Consider the following 22,835-nt stretch of genomic DNA (forward strand, 5'->3'; position numbering starts at 1 on the left):
TGAGCAGAGTTGCCTAAATTTCCAGGAATCAAGGGCCTGGAGCTGTCCAGGAAGAGAAGCTTCTGGGCTCAGCCTGTAAAGCAGCTTAGGACTGCACTGCTGGTAAGAGGTAAGCTCCAAACCAGGCTGCTAAGACCACGAGCTGTGCAGGGCCCTGGGAAGGCAGGAGGGCAGCAGAGCCTGGAGGGAAGTTCTGACACCTCAGGCTCCAGGGACTGGGTGCAGGTGGAGATATCCAGATGAGGTCCACAGAAACATCTCTCTCTGCACTGTACAAGAAAGAGTAGTAGTCAATGAAGCTGAGGGTGCAGAGATCTTTTGGAATAGTTTTAAGAATACCACATGAATAGAGACTGTACGTGCCTCTGAAAGAACTGTGAAGACTCTTCAACTTTCATATGTGCCAGTGAGTAAAATAGACATTAAAGCAACATTTATTAAATCTTGGCTTTCAAGTCTTAAGAATGGCATCTCCTGATCATGTCTGTCCTCTTTGGATCTTTTCATCTGGGCACATAAAGCAAGCTGAAGAAAAACTTTGCTGTGATTCACCACAACTTTTTGAGCAACAAAGAAATACACAATGTTCTCATCCACTGAGTACTCAGCCTAGTTAAGTTACATCTGCAGCAAAAGGGTCCTATACAGGATATATAGAGAGCAGAAGCATCTTTGTTTCCTGTGGTGCAATTGCAATGAGTTCAAGGAATGTTTTACTTAAAAAGGGAGAATATTTTCAGAAGGCAACACCTCTAAGAGAGCACTCTCAGCAGAATCCACTTTTCATGTATAGCTGTAAGCTCTGCTGATGTGCTGACCCAAACACCCTCATAAATTTAGACTATATGGAAGGCACTGAATGTAATTATCTGAAGCAGCTAGAACATTTATTATGATAATTAAAGTCAATTACTTTTATGACAGGATCAAAAAATAAACACCACCTTTAACACTTCCCTCATTTTCCTATCTCTTACACAATATAATATTGCCACAGTAATTTCTGTATTTTACCATCCTCCTCGCAAATTCCAAATGCATGGACATCTTAATTCACTTGGCTAGTCTCCTTCCACATGACTGCTTCGCTTAGCAGCACTAGATGGATATCTTCCTTAAAATGCTGATAGCAATCCTGACTTGGTTTGCTTTAAAAAATGAGTATTGTTGTGAGAACACCTCTGGATAATGAAGGATGTGCTTAGACTTATTGCTAGGAAATTATTAGCTCATAAGCAATGCTAGACACATCCTAGTGAAATGGGATGTCATTATTACTATGGGAACAATATGAGACTAAGAATATCCTATACCATCAATTTTTGTGTAAATGTCTGCTCTGTTTGGAGATGGAGCTGAATAACAGTCTACTAAAATAATCACAAACTACTTTTCCTCTTGGGATTATATTCAGGGCCCAATTAACATATTAACCAACTTACTGACAGTGTTTAGAAAGTTTGATTTTCAGACTCCTATTGTACTTCAGTTTTAAGGCCAAGGATGCTCCATTTAAGTTAAACAAGGTCCCCCAGGGAAATAGAATGGTGCAATTTGTTACCAGCTATCCTGATCACCATCAGCTCTCTGATTCTCTGTTCTTTTCTTGGCTCCACTTTACAGTAGAAAGAGTAGTTATCTATATCACAACAAAGCCTCGCCCAGGCCTCATGTCCAAGGTCACAAATCTTTAGTGCTGTGGGTTGAACCTACACTTTCTGAGAAAAATTCCCTCTCCAATATTTTGTGTGGTTTAAACAAAAACATATGGAAAATAAACAAACAACCCCAAAACCCAAACAAAACAAACAAAAACCCCACAAAACAGACAAACAAAAACCCCCAACTAAATAAAATCCCAAACCAACACACAAACCTCAGTACAGCGAAGCTTAATGTGTCAGCTGGTTGCTGCTTTTCACAAGTCTTCTACTGATAGGGGCATCTCCCAAAAAGCTCTATCAAAAACCCCTGATAGACTCAAAGATTCAGCAGGACCTGAAGAAATATAGAGAGAAGAATTCACTATAGTGATATCTAAGAATCATATTTTAAAAGATAAATGGACATAAAGGGCTGCATTGTCTTTATAGGACGATCCATTCTTTAGGGGTGTAAATCATGTTGGGATAGTGATGTTGTGGACAAAGAATGACCAGAAGCTGGAGACACCTGTGGAGAGCTGAGTTCTCTCTCATGTTCTTACTGGAGACTCCCACTGGGGAAGTCAGTGGCCCACCAAGCAGCTGGGATGTGAGACTGGTCTACTGTAGCTAGGGTTTGATTGCCAGCACTTTAATACCAGCCCTGGATCATTGCTGGAAAGAAAGATGTGCTTTTCTACGAACTCAGCATAGGAAGGCGAGGATGCACAGCATGCCTTGTTATAGATGCACTTTACTGGGGCATAGGAATGCCAGTCTTGCTGAGGGCTGTGGCAATAGGAGGCTGGAGAAAAAAAGCCTCAGCTTTCTGCCCCAGCAATGGCCATGAACAAGAGCTGGAACTGAGATGGATTTATTGACCATATGGCTAATGTGAACATGTGGAAATTTTTTTCCGTCAGGTTGTGCTTCAAAAATACATGTGCAAAATAATATTGAGGAGACCTGGGATCCAGCAATATGCAATTGTTGTAAGGCTCCATGATTTTCCTGCCTGTTACAAAATAAAACTTGGAGTCTTGGGGTCTTCATGTTCCTGAGCTAATATCCAAAGTTAATTAGCAGGTCGTGCTACAGGTTAGCCTATAGTATTGCAGATGTCTTAATTTTCTCACCTTGTAGGCCATTTCAAAGACAGGAATGAACACACTGTGATGAATAGTAACCCTTAAAATTCTCTCTGACCCAGACCATGTGCCATTCTATGAGTATACATGCAAGCTAAGCTGAAGATAAAAATAATTGGGTAAAAGTCAGTGTGAAGTGCAGTAATTGACATTAGATAATGTAAGTTTCTTTTCTCCCCTTGATCAGCTTTTCTCTTGCTCGTACCCTGCTAGTCTTTTGGTCCCATTATATTCCATACTGGGGTGTCTTAATTTGAATCTGCTCTTCCCTGAAACTACCCAGCCTTCCTTAGGAAGAACTTCTTGGTGCATTAAGCTATTCTCTGCTTGCAAATCAATAATTTAAGAAAAATAACAAGGCATTAACTAAATGTATCTATGCCTCCGTTAGTAACATGAGTGTGTTGAAAAAAAGTGTTCAAACTCTGATTAATTAATTTAATCATTTCCATAGAAAATGTCAGGAAGAATGAAAATAGCTCATTAGAAAAGAGTGTATGAAAGTAAATACTCAGCCTGGTAAAGTTTCCTGGGTAACTCAAGTTCTAAAAGACCAAAGAAGTCATAAAATAGACTTACCTCAAATTACAGCATTGTTTTTGTTGCTGTTGCTTTTACTACTACAAAGCTGTGTTATCAAACTGAGCTCACACAGGAAAAGATACAGCTAGAAAGTGTTACTTATTTAATAATTGTAAACTTGTAAAACATTAGGAACAAACCCAGGTTTAAATCCCAGCTTTCAAATATCTTCAGACATGGCAAAACAATGAAAACCACTCTCTATACTAACACATTTCCTTTATTTTATGCTGCTCATGGGAAACATGAACTCAAGTTCGACACTTCCAGCAGTCAGCTATGACTACAAGACAGCCACTCTAAGACACATACTTATCTTTTTAGGGAATTCTCTTTCATATTTGTATGTTTTATTCCAAGGGAAATGAAAAATTAAGCAAATTAATGATGATAAACAAAACAAAACTCAAACAACTAACCTTCTTTTATCAAGTTGTTTCTTGCTGCAACAACAGCAACAAGATAAAAATTGTACTCCAAGGAGACAGAAAACCTGAGTTTTTCATCCTCAACCACAGAGTAACCTGGACTTATTTCTTGATTTCAATGAGTTGAGCCAAAGAGAATGTACTAACTGGCCAGTACCTGCATTTTAAAAATCATGATAGGTGATAAGATTATGGAGATGTAAGGGAAGTTATTAAAGCTACTGTGGTGTTTTAACACCAGCAGAAAATTAAAATTATTAATATCTGGTCAAAATGCAGTTATTAGAAAAAATAGATCCTTCCAAAATAAGTTGCCAGAGCACATCAAAGTCACAATTTAGAGTAGCAGCTTGAGGGGAAATGTATTATGAGCTCAGGCATTTGGCCAACAGCACTGCTGACTGTACCCCAACATAAAAGGGCATCTGACACATCCCAGGTCTTGCTGCCTTTGGACTCTCTGTTCCAAGGTCTGCTGGATCACTCTGTGTCTCACAAACGGGATGGGAGCCTGACTGGGTGCAGGCTTGGGATTTATTATCTGTCTGTGTCACACAAGCAAAAAGCAAGAGACACAGGAAAATAACAACATCCGTGCAAATCCAGATCAGAGACAAGATGGCAGCTAATGCAAAGCCTTTTTCTACATATTCTTTGAACCAATAGAATACAAGAAAAGGTGTGAAGTCATTATACTCTAACCAATAATAAAGGGACCCACGTGGGTTTAACATTAACAAAAGGACTTCTATGAAATTCAAACAATACACAATAATTCATTGTTTAAGATTGAAACTTTTTCTATCTTTGCAAAGCATATATCTAGAACTTCTCACGTCTTGAACTATCAATAAGTTCTTGTTCTTTCTTGTTCCTTATGATAAATATAAATGTATTCACTTGTTTTTTTAACTTCCTAGTTTCCCACGAGAATGTTTAGAAATTTCCCTGCCTTTCTTAGCTTTGTGTCTACTTTCTGAGGCCTTTTTGCACTTTCTAAAGTCTTTTACCTTTTTATATTCCTACACAAGGTACTTACAGGCCCACATCAAGAGTCTTAAAGCCTGTCTCCTACGTTATTGTGAAGACTTATAATGAGATAATAGGACAATTTTAGAATCCTAATGGATTTTAAAGATAATTTAGCCCCTCTCCATTTACAGAGTAAATACTTGAACTGAGGCAGGTTACTTTTAGCAAAAGAAATTAAATGTAGCAAGTCAAGGACTGGAGGTAAGAGTCCTTTGAATTGCATGAAAGGTTTAACTACATTCCTAGTGAACTTAATCCTCGGACTTTGAAACTGTCTTGTCCCTCAGAACAGTAGTGGTTAGTGTGGTTCAATAAGACGAAAAAGGAAAAACCCACTGAAGGCTGATCCCTCAGTATTAGACATCAAAAATGGGAAGAAGAGACTGCAGATGGCACTTGGTGACTTGCTGTGATTCTGGTCCTGTAAAAACAGGTTGTAATAACATCAGGAACCTACTTCTCTACTTCACTGTTTTTTGTCTTCACAGGCATTTTCAGATAGAGTCGTTCACTTTATTATTCCCTCCAGTGGAAGATAAACACTATGAAGGAAATCCAATTCACATCTTTATGTCTAATGATAAGGGTGGAAGGACATTTCAGGTAGTGGGGGAAAAAATGGTGTTTAGGGGACTTGTAATTAGGGAAACTGCCATGTTTTGAAGGATTTTATCCCTCTTCACACAGAGTGCACACCCTCAGCTCAAAGAGAAACATTTCCCCTCAAACATTCATGTTGCTGGATTAAGGGTCAAGCTGCTCTCCACTGAAGAACAGGACTAGTGGGGCAACCTAAAATCTGATTAGTGAATTGTCTGAACTGGCAAAAGATTTTTTTTCTGGTCATAAACTGAATGAATCAAGTCAGACTAAAAAGAAAGAACACTTGAAAGAGAGGTAAAACTTCACCCACCAAAACTTGAGGGGGAAAAAAATTTCAAACTGCAGGGAAGCCAGGCAGGGAACATTCAATTAACTGGTTGGCATTTATGCAGGATCCTGGGATAAATGTCCTTTGCAGGCTCTCTGCCAGTAGTGTACAGGCTATTTCTCTTTGAAGGGCTTCAGGTTCACAGGGGCTGAGGGTTTAGGGGGGTTTTTTACCATTTTCATGCAGTCAAATAATGATGACAGAAATGTCAAGAAACGAGATCAAATGTATTGAGGGTCACTACTGCTCTTTTACTAAAGTGCTTCTGGTGTTTGGCACCCAGACCAGCTCAACAACACATATCAGAGGTTAAAGAAAATAATAGCCTGGGCACTGTAGAGAATGATAAGAAACAAGTAGCAGTAGGGCAGATAGCACTGTCTGAACCCAGTGTTATTTCCAAAGGTTAGGAGGGAATGAGTATTTCTCCTTTTTTTAAATGTCAATTTAATCTGAAAGATACTGAACCTCAGGTAACATTTCAAACTAATGTAAAACTTCTGAAAACAAGGTAATTGCTGATCAAGCAGACAGGGATTTCATCTTGAACTGACTGTACGTTTCAGCACCCTTGTTGTGTTATAATGTAAATACCAGTAAAAAAGGTGTAGGAAGGGAAAGGGGAAGGAGATCTGAGAACAGATCCTTAACAATGGCGAGCTCCAGGAATAGATGTGCTGAGATTTAAAGAAGGATAAATATTCTCTCTGAATATTTTGTGATCTTCCCTCACTAAACAGACAGACTGCTACAGTAAAAGCTTTGTGCCTTTTTGATAAGAAATCAGACACTTTAAAGGTGAAGAGCCTTGCCCAAGGCTACACAGGAGACCAACAGTACATCTGAGGAATCCAAATGCAGGGCTTTAGTTAAAGCTGGATGTTTCTTCTAAATGTTCTTCTTACACCATAATCAACAATCACATAACTTCTTAAATATCTTTAAACATACTCTGCACCTCGGTTGAGACGTGGTAATTTGCTTCAGTTTTTCTGTGTGTAACAGAAGATGAGGAGTTACAGGAATTTTTACTATCAGTTGATGCAGCCAGAGATGTTCAGCTTAAACATTACAAAAAACTTGGCTAAAGTACTGCTGTAATTTGGGGACAGGCCACACAGAGGGACTGTGGAGTTTCTCTCTGGAAGATTTCTCACACAGGTGGACAAATATCTCTGCAAATATACCCAAGTATTTCTGCTCTGGGAATGCAGATATGGACAGGGTAGAGCAATGGATCAGCTGGTGCTTCTTTCAAGCAACAGGAACAGCAATCTGTGAGCAGAGTTCAAAATGCTCACTCACACTTCATGTTCTAGGTACTGAAAAGCTTTCTTTGCAGAATCACCATCTGATTAAGCCAATACTTTTTAAGCTCAAAATCATTACAGTCAGGCTACCATTTAATAATTAAGTCTGTCTGTAACTTAATTGCTGAAAATGCTTTGTTATCTCAGCACAAAATTAGTATCAAATCAATTGCTTCAAAAATACATTGGCTGACACATCTACTGCTATTGTAGGTTCATGTTTATTTTGGATATGATCTACAAATGAATGGCTTGCAGTATACAATCCAGGATTCAGAGCAGTCTATGTGTGATGACCTTTTCCACAAACCAAAATGGCCTTTATACAGAAATTGGTATAACAGTTTGACCAATATTAGTCCTGCTCCTATTTATGCCAATAGCATGATGAAAGGAGCTATTTCTGTTTAGGATTATGAGGGAAGGCATGTAAGGAAGATTCAAAAGACTAGAGGGATGCATAATGCATTGGTAGAACTTTGATGTATAACTGTGCTACAAACTCATCTGAACTTTTTTTTATTTCTGTATTAATTTAAGTTTTCTGAAAGTGTTGATTGTCATCTTTAATAGAAAAAAATTAAAAAGGGCCTGGCCTTCATCTCCTAAATCAACGCTGTAAAGAGAGTAGCAGTGCAGGGTTCTGCACAAACCATTATCATTCAACATGGTCTAAGTCCTGTGCATCCCATGAGGCAGAAATCATCTACTGCCATATTTCAAGAGAATGATCTGCATAATAAAAGTGGTAAGTGGTGATGGCATTTTGTGATGTATGCAGTTCCTCAACAGGAAATATGCTAGGATTCCAGATCCAAAACTTCACATGAATTTTTAAATAGCCCTCACTCCTTCAGGGACCCTGCACTGGATTTGGAATGAAAATTTAAAATGTAAATGGAACTTCTCTTGCATCTCCTTTAGGGCTTTGAAGGTGAATTTTATCCTGTGTTCACATGCTTGTGAGTATTGGTTTAGAACTCTGCATTCACTGATAAGAAATCCTAATAATCCCCCTTGATCAGAGATGGAAGTGATGCATTAAACCCTTTGAGAAGTAGAGTAAGATCATCCAAACACTCACCTTTCTCTCTTTTCTCCCTCCTACAAGGTAAGTAGTATGAGAAAAGGAAGTTGTTGTCTTTCTGTTAGTTGGTAAGATTAAAAAACTCCTGTGTTCTCTGCTGTGAAAATGCCTTTTTTTTTTTTTCCTAAGATATTGTGTAATAAAGACTACATGTGTCTTTTCAAGGCAACTGGTGGTGCTCCAGGAATCATTTTGAGGGCTCTTCGCAAGAACAAATTCATATTTTTCATTTCTGAAAACCAGGAACCTGATCAAAATTCCATAATACCAGGATAAACCTTCCTATTGTCTTTCACTGAAGTTTAGAAGTTTTCCTAAGCCCATCTTCAAGGCATGACTGACTGCCCATTAAAATTTATGAGGGTATATATAGGTTCATTCAGAGTTAAAGTTTTCGTGGTTTTGCTGTTTGGGTTTTTTTTTTTTGTTTTTTTTTTTGGTTTTGTTTTTTTTTTTTTGTTTTTTTTTTTTGTTTTGTTTTTTTTTTTCCATTGAATGAGGGGTGACTGATTCTTTTACACTTGGAACAATCTTTACTCCCAATCACGTGAGCAGCAAAACTAGTTCTTCTGTTGTGGTCACAGGTAGCCAGTTCTGAAATGGGCCTTCAATGAACCACAAAACATAAATTGCACAAACAAAACAGGAAATGTCGAAGGTGAAAAAAAAAATTCAGATTTCCCTGTGTCTTCTAAACACAATCTGAATTTTCTGAACTAGAATTCAGCATTATAAAATAGAGTTTTTGGTAAAAGTAAATCCACAAGTGAGTCATGAACCAGGTGCCTTCAGACAGACTATGCAGAAGTACACAATCAGATAGAATTGACTCTCAGCAAGTGGACCCCATGATGAGATTTTAACCAAGGTGTGACTGATTATTTTACACTTGGAACAATCTTTACTCCCAATCACGTGAGCAGCAAAACTAGTTCTTCTGTTGTGGTCACAGGTAGCCAGTTCTGAAATGGGCCTTCAATGAACCACAAAACATAAATTGCACAAACAAAACAGGAAATGTCGAAGGTGAAAAAAAAAATTCAGATTTCCCTGTGTCTTCTAAACACAATCTGAATTTTCTGAACTAGAATTCAGCATTATAAAATAGAGTTTTTGGTAAAAGTAAATCCACAAGTGAGTCATGAACCAGGTGCCTTCAGACAGACTATGCAGAAGTACACAATCAGATAGAATTGACTCTCAGCAAGTGGACCCCATGATGAGATTTTAACCAAAAAAGGCACCTATAGAACTGCAGCATTTTTTACACAATGTGTTATATCATCCACACTATAGTCAGTGGATGATATAACACATTGTGTAACAAATGCTGCAGTTCTCTGTAGAAGTCAGGGAGATATTTCTGAAGGGGTGGGAAGTGTCTCCTCTGCGTCATGCAGTTTGAAGAGCTGACATCTGATTGTACATGAGTAGCTCAGACTTTGATCAGATCTTTAACTGTGTTTGTGTTTTGTCTTCTATGAGAGGCATGTTTGCTAAGTGCTTTATTTACACTGTACAGCAGGAGATGATGCAGAATAAGAATTGGATATGCTTGGCACACACTGATTTGTGAACATGTTGTCTGTGCAGAATATAGCTACAAAGTCTGCACTGTTGTATTTATACCAAAGAGAAAGCCAGTTTCTATTTATTACTTTGGCTGAATACTGAGAGCTTCCCATGTTAGATCCACTCAGCTGTAAATTCTGAAAGGTACAATGGGAATGAGTTAAAGCACTATGCCACCATTGCAAAGCCTTACTGGGAGTGGCTTATTGATATGTCATCCATACACAGTTTATTAGATATGTATCAGTGACAAATGTGTACTTCTCATAGACTTATAAATGAATCTACCCTGCAAATTCTTTCTTATCTCTTTTGAGATTAACATCTCATCAATACTTTGTCCATGTAGATCTACATACTCATTAATAACTGCCAGAAAATAATAAGATTACAGTGTCTTTTTGTACAGAGATAATATTCCTGGAATTTTTCAGGTTTGTTTCAAGCATCAGTCAAGCATTTTCTGCTCCTCTCCATGTAGAACAAATTCAGTGGCTAAAGGAATATTGGACTTTCAGAAATGTTGATAGCTTTCTTCCTATGTGAGAATGCCTGGTGAAGGCAGAAGCTTTTTGCCCCTTTTTTTTATTTTTATACCCCCCTTTCATATCACAGGTTTTATTTTTAAAATAAAATTCCTCTCAAAATACTGGTTTTCTGATTAAAAAATGCACACCTCCCTTTAAAAAATCAGGCCAAGAAGCTGGGATTCCAAAGCATTCACATTTCAAATATTTTAGTGGGCTAGGTTTTCAAGGGATACTCCAATCACAGGGTGGGGGAAGTTTTGGTAAGTCCATAAAAATTTTATGTCTGTATATATATTTTTTGGTGCATTTCCAACAGAGGCTCAGAAGTTGCTCTTGGTAATTGCGCTGTCCAAGACCTGAACTGACAGACAAGAAAAGTCAGCCAGTTTTTGTCTTTCAATCCTAACGCGTAATGGGCAAACAAATCAGAGAGAAATGCTTAACCCACAGGCAAAGGTCTAGTCCTTGAAAGTTAATTAGAAGCATTTTATGGAATCAGCAAATTACTATTTCTTCTCTTTGGAGTTTTTCTTACGAGTAAGAAGTCTTTGGAGTAATGTTCTGGTTTTCATCAGTGCCCCAAAGCTTAAACCTTCAGCCAAGGTGACTGGATATAAAGCTTTTAGGAAAAGCTTTTTCTTTGGTTTTCATCAGGAGTACCACTGAAAACATTCTTTGCTACCCAGTGACTTATATCCACAAATCTGCATGGGGTTTTTGTTTATTTTGGGGTTTAAAATTTTTAAAATTTATTTTCTCCTTCTTGGAACAGCTTTGCTTCTACCTCAGCACTATGTCTAACATCTAAGTTTTATTTATGTTTTCTCAAAATCTTAATAAGGCCTGTGTATGCTATGTCAGAATAATTTTTTCTTGAATGCTACATCTCAGTGGAACTCTTGAATGTGGCACCAGTTCCTTCTTCCAATGTCTCCTCATAACATTATTCCAAATCCCAGTCACCTCCTATGACACAGGAATGACCACAAGCTCTGCCCTCATTCTACAATTATTTTGAAAAATATATGATAAAATAAGAACTTTTTATAGGGACTGGTCATATTTTATCCGTACTGAAAGCAGGACACTTCTGAGCCACGTGGGAGAATATTTCGTTTCTGTTTCGTCCTAGGAAGTATAAATGTTTATACTAAAAAATACCTAGAGATGGTGACATCCTTAAGTCCCCAGGCTGTGCTGTGTTCCTACATGTGGAATGGAAGTCTGGCTAGAGGATTCCTAAGGAGCAGCAGTGAGGTGATTTACAGGAAAAGTAAATTTTTGCATTTATTGTTGGTATTGCTGTGACAGCTTTATGGCCATTCTAGAATAATGTGCCTGATTTGTCTCCTAAATCCAAATATATAGTCCCAGTCCTCTGCAATACTTGGGTGGTAGATTTTGCGGGTAGATTTTTGTTCCTGTATTCTGCATAAAACTGTGAAGTCTTAACTTAATGCAAGAAGATACTGCATCTGAATGTTAAATTAACTGAAAAAAAATCAGAGTTTAACATACTGTCACATGGTAGGAGGTGAGCACGTTTCAGCCTCTTATTTTAAGCATTGTTGCATTCCTGTTGACAAGAGAGAAAATCTGTACTCCAGTTAGGTTAGAAAGGTCAAGGAATGGCAAAAGAAATAGTGAAACAGAAAAGCAAACTCTTTAACTTCTTTAAGTGACAAAGAGGGCACTTGCTGAGAAAAGACAAACTCGTGTTTACATACCTTGTTGAAATATAGACAGTGTTATTTGAAGCTCCAGAGAATGACTTTATGAATTGAAATTCCACACATAGCACACTTCCTTAAGAAACTCACAATACCAATTCTAATATCACAGTTAGAAACCCATACAAAATCCTAGAAGTGGCAACCTGCCTTTATATGAAAAAAGATCTGACTTTGGATCTTAACACTTGCACATTTTCATCTATTTATAACACTGCCAAAAGATTTCCCTGGTATCAGATTCGTTCTTTCATCATTATCCCAGCATACATTCTCTGCTACTCTCTTTAGATCAGAAGACCAAATAAGCTACTTAGAACTTGAAGAAAAAAAGATTTAGTAAAACTGGTGCTTAAAGTTGCCCTCTGCTACAACATAGAGAACACACAATCATATTTTCATTGCTGTTGATGTAAACATTATCCATGTGCTCCACCCTGGATCCAAGTACCAAAAAGAATGAGATGCAAATAACAATGTAAATAAAGCCTGAAGGCCAACTAATTGTCTCACTGTAGGAAGTTATATGATTTCCAGAAAGAAACAAATCAAAATGAGAAGGTTATCTTCAAGCTCAAGGATGCTCAAAAACAAACAGTACCTTCCTATCTGCTACAAAAAGCCATAACCAGTTCAGAGGGTAGATACCACAATTACAATTAGGAGGATGGAAAATTCTCATAATTGCTGAAATTGTGTTAGAGTTATGGCCAACATCTCCATGAATTTCACAGAACTATGTAACACACAGAGGATGATCCTTTTGACAATTTGTATGGTGCTTTTTCATCATGGTGGCTCTGCTCTACTCTCTCCCTGAAGCAAGGAAAGCTGTGGCATTCAATCCACTTCCAGCTGTAGGTCTAGTTTCTTGAAAGGGTTGTGATTTTAGCCTGTTCATCAAACACTGCCAGCACCTTAATTTCCCTGGAGTATGGCACAAGTAGCAGTAGACAGGCAATGAAAGTTTTGATTCATTAAATTCATTAGCATTTTTTTGAGTTTCTGTTGAGCTTCAACAATTACTAATAAAAACAGAAAGACTGTCCTTGACAAAAATTCTGCTGAAGTACTGGTGCAGCCAACAAAGCAATTGCATGGATTCTACAATGGCAATAATATTTTCTGCCCACATATTGAAATTCTTCCCATAATGATCATTGTGGAAATGGTTTTGTATATTACATATTTTTGGAGGTTGGCTAAAAACTACAGATCTAGATTTAAAAAGCTCACAGTAAAGAACCAAATTCAGACAACCCAAGAAGATGTTCCATTTGAATATAAATTTAAGAAAGCCAGACTTCTGTGGGATTTAAACATGTAAACCAATGCTTAACTGTCATATAGAAAATTGAAGGTATTATATTGAATGAGGTTTTTCATGGACACTAGACAAATAGTTTTGGATTTTGATACGGGAAAATCCACAATTTACATGCTTTACAATTTGTCTAAATAATTGCTATCTGTGAATTTGTTTATTTGAAAAGGGGTTGGTACATCAGACGAACCATTAAAGTTCATTAAGGTATATGGTAACACTTAAGCAAAATGTTCAGGCTTTGTGAGGATTGCCCTCCTACATGAAGGTTTGCAGGACCAAGACCTTTTTTTTCTGGTAGACTGTAAGGTACAGCAAGATCCATGACACCAGCCTGATGTCTAGCCTTACACTTGAACAGGTTCAGTGATGGAAATCCAACCCAACTTCACTTGAGAGCATCATACATTGTCCTGATTGTTCTTCTACTCAAAGTATTTCCTAATGTATAACTGACATTTTCCCAGCAACATCCTAAATCTATTAGCCTTGTTCTGTCCTTGATGACTCGAGAGAATAATTAGTCTCTCTTCTCTGTAATATCCCTTTATGTATATATAGACAGTTATATTTCCTAAGTGCTACATGTTCCATCCTCTTTATCACCCTGCAATTTCCATTTTCTAAGTCCTTTATCATTTTACTGCTATTGCCCTCTGGACTACACTCCATTTGTCTGCAAGGTCCTCAGTAATCCAACACATGGAAAAGAACAGCCCTGACACCTTGTTCTCTTACCAAGTGATGGCTACAGGAACATGCCATCTTTCACTTGCAAGATGGAAACCCCCTCAAGTGGCTACTTTATCCAAATTCTTTTCAGATGTCGTAAAGATGTTTCTGGGCAAAAGAGAAGAAACACCTCTTCCCAAAACAAAAGAAACTTTTTTAACAGAGTTCTTGACTTTTTCACTTTCAAAACAGAGGTAATATATTGAAGTCCAGGCAAGGCAGCACAGACTTACAGCCCTCCTGCTGCAAAATATCTAAAATGAAGCCTTACAGAAATTATACTCTTCCCCTGAAAGCAGAAATACTAAAAACAAATAGGCTGTATTAAAGAATCAATTCTCTTCTGTTTGGGGGTGGTTAACTATAGGTTTAGTACCATTCTTTTCCAGTTCTGAAGGTGGAAATCTTCGGCTGACACTGTCGCAGCTGAGAAGTGCAAGCAAATGTATTAACCCACCTAAAGGGGTTAAACTGCTCACATCATATTTCATGACCATACCATGAGACAGAGCAGTAGATTTTAAGTTTTTACATATTACTCCTTTTGCATTACTCCCGCATTTTCTCTAAAATAGCTCTAACCCTAGGAATTCATTAACACCTAATTCTTCCCCTGTGTGAAAAATAGGTATTTATCTGCCACACAATTAACAAAAGGCTTCTTTTCTCAGCTGACAGTGGTTTAGCTTTTGAACAAAATAAGGAGAACGATGCATGTTTACAAGCTATTCTTTAATTTCAGTGGACCATGAACTAACAAACCATTCAAAGGATTAGTAATAACTACCTATTTGTGGCAAAGTTATTCCAGCATGAAAATATACAGTTTAATTCCTTGAATTCTTATACCAGATCTCTTTTCATATTTTTCAAGTCATGTTTCAGTCAAATTTCAAGGTATCTACATTACTCCAACATTACCTTTGGTTATATTAGACAGACAATAACTTTGAGCAGGTCTCTTTTGAAGAATCATTGTAGGAGTCAAGTCATGCAGAGCATCCAAAATACATAATGAACAATCAGCCAGGACACAGAAATCTCTTTAAAAACATAAAAGTGTTTTTCTCATGGGGTTTATGTGTTTCCAGAGACTCTGAAAAGTGGTGTTTTACCACATGAGAGAAAGGAATGTTTGTCTCAGCCTCCTGTACAGCTACAGGACCATTGCTACTCTAGTACGTGATCAGCCAAACAACATAACAGGGGGACTGAAGCATAAAAGATGAACAGCACTAACCAAAACAAACTTTCTCTGGTCTCTCTTGGACAATGAATTCACACAAGGAGTAATTTGCAAAACTATTTTAAAATAGAGTATAATGTCCTTTGATTTAAAGTGAGATATTTGCCTTGGCAGACACAAGGAAATAATGGAGGTTGTCTGTAGGATTTGCCTTGTGTTTTATAAAAGACATTTGATTACGTAAATAATACATCTGCAGTATTTTGAAATGGGACAATATTTACAGTTATTGCAGTAGTCTTGAGCAGGACATGAAACATGGCAAACTACAGGACACAGCAAACTACGGGAGTGCACTGGGATGTAGCATTAAGAAACTTAGTCCCTAGGTAGTTTTACTCATCATGTTTCTATCAACATCAACGGAACTTCTTGTTTTTAAGTTGTTTTGTGAGAAGGAAAATGAATTCTTAAAGTAACAGCAGAACTTTAGAACCTTGTTCCTTGAAGGAGAGTTTGTTTCTTTGGAAACATGAGCATAAATCATTTTCCATGAGAAATTTTTGAAAAAGCTCATTAACAAGACACTTTATCAGAGGCAATGAAATTAATAATTTTAACATGTTAGATTGATAATAGCACTCCACATTTGTAATAGCCCCTTTCCTGCCAGAATCTTCAATCATCTTGCAACTATTTATTAAGCCTTACACCACATATGGGAGGCAGGTACAGTATTTTATATTCCTTCAGGCAAAACCTCCACAGACCACAGAAAATTTCTGTGCCCAAAGAGTGTTTGCTAAGAATATTTAGAATTTTTGCTTAGCAAGATATAAGTATAGTTTATCTTCTGTCTCTACAGTCACTTCAGTTACATTAGGCTATGGATTTCTGTTTGTTGATCTACCCTCCTATTCCTCCAAATATTCCTCCAACCTGGTCGTAAGTGATCCATTCCTACCGAGTGGCTCATATGTGACAAAATTATGGTTGCTTGGCTCATTATTTCTCTCCCACATTGATTTTTTTTGCTGTGAAGAAGTCATGAAAATGAGAATGGAAAATTAGGTAGACATATACCAAACCTAAACACAAAAGATGACCTGCAGAAACTCTTGGGTTCAAACCCAGAGAAAATGGGTATTATCTAGGTTGTTTCTTCTAGCATATGCCCTCATGTCCTCAAAGCTAAATAACACAGGAAATACCATGAAGATTCCCAGGGTTCTGTCAGGTGCCACCAGACACTACCAAGAGTAAAAGGCAAAGCATTTTGCCTCGTGCACGAAATGTACATGATAGGCTTGAAAGCCAGTCCTCAACCCTCAACAGGGAGCAATATTCCTGACAAAGACCCCTGGGACTCCTTCTGCAAACAGAAACTGCAAGAAAAGAACAAACCTAACAAGAAGCACCAGTAGAAATAAGCTGTGATGAACATTTCAATTCCCTAAACATAGAGACTCTTTCCTAAACTATAAATATCAGTTCTTAAACAGTCACAGGTGCACCCTCACTACAAATATTGACACTCTCCTTACAGGAAACTGTGAGAAGCCCAGCCCACCCTCTCTCTTGTAGCAATATATTAGGACCTTTGAGGAGAGTAGTCAACATAAGGAATCTCTAAAGATAAGACTCTAGATGTCTCTGCTGCTAGGAAAGACATCCTAGGAGTGGTAACCAGTGTATAGGTAGGTTCTAACCTAAACCACAAGATTCTCAAAATAAATTGATACCTATTTATAAAACCAATTATTATCCTCAAATCAAGATTGAGCTTTTTATCTATTAACACCTTACAGCTGAGCTGAAGAGCTACTCCCAGCTCACTAGTCTAAAGTGTTGAATTTTAAAAGGACCTAAAAAACTTACTGTAATCTTAACTCAAAACTAGTATATACCCTTCTCTTACAAAACAACTTTGTCCCTAAAAATGAAAAAGCACTTAAAAAAGCAGACTTATATAGGTTCCATGCTTTGTTTTCCAGTGTATTATGGGAATTGGGAGGCTATAAGTTGCAGTTAGTTAAGGGGTTTTTTGTGCTTGGTTGCAGCTGTGGGAGGAAAGGAAGAAAGGAGCAAGTGTGCAAGTAAGCATGATAGGTGCTAAGATAATTGCTTGTAAATTTATATTGTGAGAAAGATTTATGTCTGTTAGAAAGTTGAGGTTCAAGAAAAGATAGGTAAGGGTAAGTAAGTGGTTTGATATGTAGGAATTATTCCTGAAAAGGATAATTTTGTTTTTGTGCAGCATCAAGGGACTGTCTGATCACTTGTTGTTTGTAAGCTTGTATTTCAATTTATTCTGAGATTCATAAACAGTCTTACCGATACTGTTGAGTACCACTAAATCTTTAAAAAAAGATAAATTATCTTGAGAATTAGGGCTGTGAAAGAATTGCAAAGACATGCCACTTATACATTCTCAGTCATAGCTCAAAGAAGCTAAAGTAACTTCCCCCTCAAAAGAGATTTTATTACAGTGAATGATGAGGAAGCAATCTTAATGAGAGTTATTTCTACTTGCCTTACTCTATACTATAGGTAGAGATTGGGTTTGGTCCTTCACTTTCTCATCTATATATTTTTTATCTTAACCTCCCTGAATATGCAATGTAGGAAGTGATACATTTTTCTCTGAGGATCAGCTCACCTGCTGCACTCAAAACGTGTGTTTTGGGGTTCTGTATTTTAAGCAGGAAGAAAAGAAAGATCAGTCAGTTGCCTGAACTGTTTGCTTTCTGTGGATCAGTGGTTGTGCACAGCTGCTTAAGACATGGGCATGCTTTCCACAGCTCAGCTTGAAACAGGAGCCTTTCTTCCCTGTGTGGAAATAGTCACTGCTGTTGTAATGAAATGTTTCTCATGTGAGGTGTAGCTGGAAAGATGATTTGTTCAGACTCTGTAAATTCACCTTTGACAGTCTTTTCAGGTAAGCATACAAAATATTTGGGAAGATGAGTTAAAAGGAAAACAGCAAATTTTCCACTTGAGGACTCAGAGAAACAGAGTTCACTGTATTCCTGGCATAGCAATGGATGCTGCAGGCGAGTTAAAAGGCTTCTAGCAAATGGCTTTAATATACAATCCTCCATATTTTCTCCAAGAAAATTGCACTTGATATTATATCCATTGCACTTAAATCACGATTTCATGTTCCACAACCCTAGATCAGTACTTTTTCCAATGCAAGAATCAGCACGCCATAAAATCCTCCTTTATGCTGTCATGCAAGTTCCTGTAATTTCTGCTCTGACTTAATGAGCCATCCTGAACCTAAACATCCCTTGCCCACTCCCTGCTTAGCCTTGTGAAAGAACTGGGCTTGGAGGGAACAGCAGGATGGTGGGGGGTGAGATTGGGAGGGGAGCCTGACATGATGGCATGAAGCTGCCAATTTATAAGTGGAGGTGAGCATTTCTAGCCCTGAAATGTAGGCATTTCTGCCTTTCTGCAGCAGTATATTACTACCTGTATGTACACAACCTTTCCATTATCACTGTCCCAGGGGGTTTCCTCAGGAAAGGTGAACAATGGTTTTGCAGGAAAGAGCCACCTCCTTGTGTCTTGAGAAGGAGTGATCTAATTTTGCCCCAAGAAGCTGCATGCTGCTCAGAAAATGATTAGCAATGTTTTCTGTGCCTTAAGGAAGCCTTTCTGTGGTGCACATGTATTTTCCACTGTATTTCCCACCTGCTGTCTCCTGTCTGACACTTAGTTTGCAGGCCCTTGGGAACAAGAGCACACTTTTGTTTTGGGTCTTTGCACCAGATAGTGCAAGGGAGGAGTCTAGTCTTTGATAATGAGTCACTGGTGCTGAAGAAACATAGGTACATAAATACTGACCTGTTTCTTTTTTGGGTATGTGACTGAATTCTGAGTTAGCAGTTCTAACTGGTTATTTTGATTGGAAAAAATAATTGTGTGTAAATATATCAAATTTCAGAGATGAGCAAAGGTGAATGAATTGTAGTGTGAATGGAAGAACTGAGCTGCTCTTTCTGGAAACACAATGAAAGGGAAGGATGGATGTGCCCCAGACTCACTCACTTAGTAAGCAAAAAATCAGAAACACTAGAGCACTCTTCAAACACATTTTTCTCCCTTTTCTTTTTCCTTTTTTTGTGAAAGATCTAGTTCTTATTTTCTCATCTATTCCTGCTAAAACAAGGACATGTGATTTGGCTATTGTCTTTAGACAGTGTTTACAATAAAAACATTATTATAGAAGCTCCTACTGTAGTACGTGATCAGCCAAACAACATAACAGGGGGACTGAAGCACAAAAGATGAACAGCACTAACCAAAACAAACTTTCTCTGGTCTCTCTTGGACTATGAATTCAACAACCACACAAGGAGTAATTTGCAAAACTATTTTAAAATAGAGTATAATGTCCTTTGATTTAAAGTGAGATATTTGCCTTGGCAGACACAAGGAAATAATGGAGGTTGTCTGTAGGATTTGCCTTGTGTTTTATAAAAGACATTTGATTACATAAATAATACATCTGCAGTATTTTGAAATGGGACAATATTTACAGTTATTGCAGTAGTCTTGAGCAGGACATGAAACATGGCAAACTACAGGACACAGCAAACTACGGGAGTGCACTGGGATGTAGCATTAAGAAACTTAGTCCCTAGGTAGTTTTACTCATCATGTTTCTATCAACATCAACGGAACTTCTTGTTTTTAAGTTGTTTTGTGAGAAGGAAAATGAATTCTTAAAGTAACAGCAGAACTTTAGAACCTTGTTCCTTGAAGGAGAGTTTGTTTCTTTGGAAACATGAGCATAAATCATTTTCCATGAGAAATTTTTGAAAAAGCTCATTAACAAGACACTTTATCAGAGGCAATGAAATTAATAATTTTAACATGTTAGATTGATAATAGCACTCCACATTTGTAATAGCCCCTTTCCTGCCAGAATCTTCAATCATCTTGCAACTATTTATTAAGCCTTACACCACATATGGGAGGCAGGTACAGTATTTTATATTCCTTCAGGCAAAACCTCCACAGACCACAGAAAATTTCTGTGCCCAAAGAGTGTTTGCTAAGAATATTTAGAATTTTTGCTTAGCAAGATATAAGTATAGTTTATCTTCTGTCTCTACAGTCACTTCAGTTACATTAGGCTATGGATTTCTGTTTGTTGATCTACCCTCCTATTCCTCCGAATATTCCTCCAACCTGGTCATAAGTGATCCATTCCTACCGAGTGGCTCATATGTGACAAAATTATGGTTGCTTGGCTCATTATTTCTCTCCCACATTGATTTTTTTTGCTGTGAAGAAGTCATGAAAATGAGAATGGAAAATTAGGTAGACATCTACCAAACCTAAACACAAAAGATGACCTGCAGAAACTCTTGGGTTCAAACCCAGAGAAAATGGGTATTATCTAGGTTGTTTCTTCTAGCATATGCCCTCATGTCCTCAAAGCTAAATAACACAGGAAATACCATGAAGATTCCCAGGGTTCTGTCAGGTGCCACCAGACACTACCAAGAGTAAAAGGCAAAGCATTTTGCCTCGTGCACGAAATGTACATGATAGGCTTGAAAGCCAGTCCTCAACCCTCAACAGGGAGCAATATTCCTGACAAAGACCCCTGGGACTCCTTCTGCAAACAGAAACTGCAAGAAAAGAACAAACCTAACAAGAAGCACCAGTAGAAATAAGCTGTGATGAACATTTCAATTCCCTAAACATAGAGACTCTTTCCTAAACTATAAATATCAGTTCTTAAACAGTCACAGGTGCACCCTCACTACAAATATTGACACTCTCCTTACAGGAAACTGTGAGAAGCCCAGCCCACCCTCTCTCTTGTAGCAATATATTAGGACCTTTGAGGAGAGTAGTCAACATAAGGAATCTCTAAAGATAAGACTCTAGATGTCTCTGCTGCTAGGAAAGACATCCTAGGAGTGGTAACCAGTGTATAGGTAGGTTCTAACCTAAACCACAAGATTCTCAAAATAAATTGATACCTATTTATAAAACCAATTATTACCCTAAAATCAAGATTGAGCTTTTCATCTATTAACACCTTACAGCTGAGCTGAAGAGCTACTCCCAGCTCACTAGTCTAAAGTGTTGAATTTTAAAAGGACCTAAAAAACTTATTGTAATCTTAACTCAAAACTAGTATATACCCTTCCCTTACAAAACAACTTTGTCCCTAAAAATGAAAAAGCACTTAAAAAAGCAGACTTATATAGGTTCCATGCTTTGTTTTCCAGTGTATTATGGGAATTGGGAGGCTATAAGTTGCAGTTAGTTAAGGGGTTTTTTGTGCTTGGTTGCAGCTGTGGGAGGAAAGGAAGAAAGGAGCAAGTGTGCAAGTAAGCATGATAGGTACTAAGATAATTGCTTGTAAATTTATATTGTGAGAAAGATTTATGTCTGTTAGAAAGCTGAGGTTCAAGAAAAGATAGGTAAGGGTAAGTAAGTGGTTTGATATGTAGGAATTATTCCTGAAAAGGATAATTTTGTTTTTGTGCAGCATCAAGGGACTGTCTGATCACTTGTTGTTTGTAAGCTTGTATTTCAATTTATTCTGAGATTCATAAACAGTCTTACCAATACTATTGAGTACCACTAAATCTTTAAAAAAAGATAAATTATCTTGAGAATTAGGGCTGTGAAAGAATTGCAAAGACATGCCACTTATACATTCTCAGTCATAGCTCAAAGAAGCTAAAGTAACTTCCCCCTCAAAAGAGATTTTATTACAGTGAATGATGAGGAAGCAATCTTAATGAGAGTTATTTCTACTTGCCTTACTCTATACTATAGGTAGAGATTGGGTTTGGTCCTTCACTTTCTCATCTATACATTTTTTATCTTAACCTCCCTGAATATGCAATGTAGGAAGTGATACATTTTTCTCTGAGGATCAGCTCACCTGCTGCACCCAAAACGTGTGTTTTGGGGTTCTGTATTTTAAGCAGGAAGAAAAGAAAGATCAGTCAGTTGCCTGAACTGTTTGCTTTCTGTGGATCAGTGGTTGTGCACAGCTGCTTAAGACATGGGCATGCTTTCCACAGCTCAGCTTGAAACAGGAGCCTTTCTTCCCTGTGTGGAAATAGTCACTGCTGTTGTAATGAAATGTTTCTCATGTGAGGTGTAGCTGGAAAGATGATTTGTTCAGACTCTGTAAATTCACCTTTGACAGTCTTTTCAGATAAGCATACAAAATATTTGGGAAGATGAGTTAAAAGGAAAACAGCAAATTTTCCACTTGAGGACTCAGAGAAACAGAGTTCACTGTATTCCTGGCATAGCAATGGATGCTGCAGGCGAGTTAAAAGGCAGAAAGAAAAGGCTTCTAGCAAATGGCTTTAATATACAATCCTCCATATTTTCTCCAAGAAAATTGCACTTGATATTATATCCATTGCACTTAAATCACGATTTCATGTTCCACAACCCTAGATCAGTACTTTTTCTGATGCAAGAATCAGCATGCCATAAAATCCTCCTTTATGCTGTCATGCAAGTTCCTGTAATTTCTGCTCTGACTTAATGAGCCATCCTGAACCTAAACATCCCTTGCCCACTCCCTGCTTAGCCTTGTGAAAGA

Source organism: Passer montanus, unplaced genomic scaffold (genome assembly GCF_014805655.1).
Source record: "Passer montanus isolate IOZ18808 unplaced genomic scaffold, ASM1480565v1 scaffold21, whole genome shotgun sequence".
Lineage (NCBI taxonomy): Eukaryota > Metazoa > Chordata > Aves > Passeriformes > Passeridae > Passer > Passer montanus.